Source organism: Schistosoma mansoni, chromosome W, assembly GCF_000237925.1.
Source record: "Schistosoma mansoni strain Puerto Rico chromosome W, complete genome".
Lineage (NCBI taxonomy): Eukaryota > Metazoa > Platyhelminthes > Trematoda > Strigeidida > Schistosomatidae > Schistosoma > Schistosoma mansoni.
The window spans coordinates 55562898-55563248 of NC_031502.1; positions in this window are offsets into that span (position 1 = coordinate 55562898).

The window sequence follows — 351 nt, forward strand, 5'->3', positions numbered from 1 at the left end:
AAGAAAGGAGCCTTAGTTACGAAATGTATGGTTGCAAAGTGTTAAGCACGGGATAGGACATTTCGATTCAACCATACTATTGAAACAAACGGAAACATTAACAGTCTGTTTTGTATATACAAGCAGGTGAATTCACTATAGTTCGCTTACATTTAAATGTGGAGATGGATCCATTACGGTTTACCGCGGGTGAAATAGACTGAAACTATACGGTCTGCCCTTAGTACAGTCCCACATTTCTACTATATTCGGAAACTTGTATTTAATCCAAAAGCACTGATGAGCTATCAGTGAATGCGCCTATGGAGAACGTGCAACTATGCTGCAAATTTAAATGCTAAAATGTACATA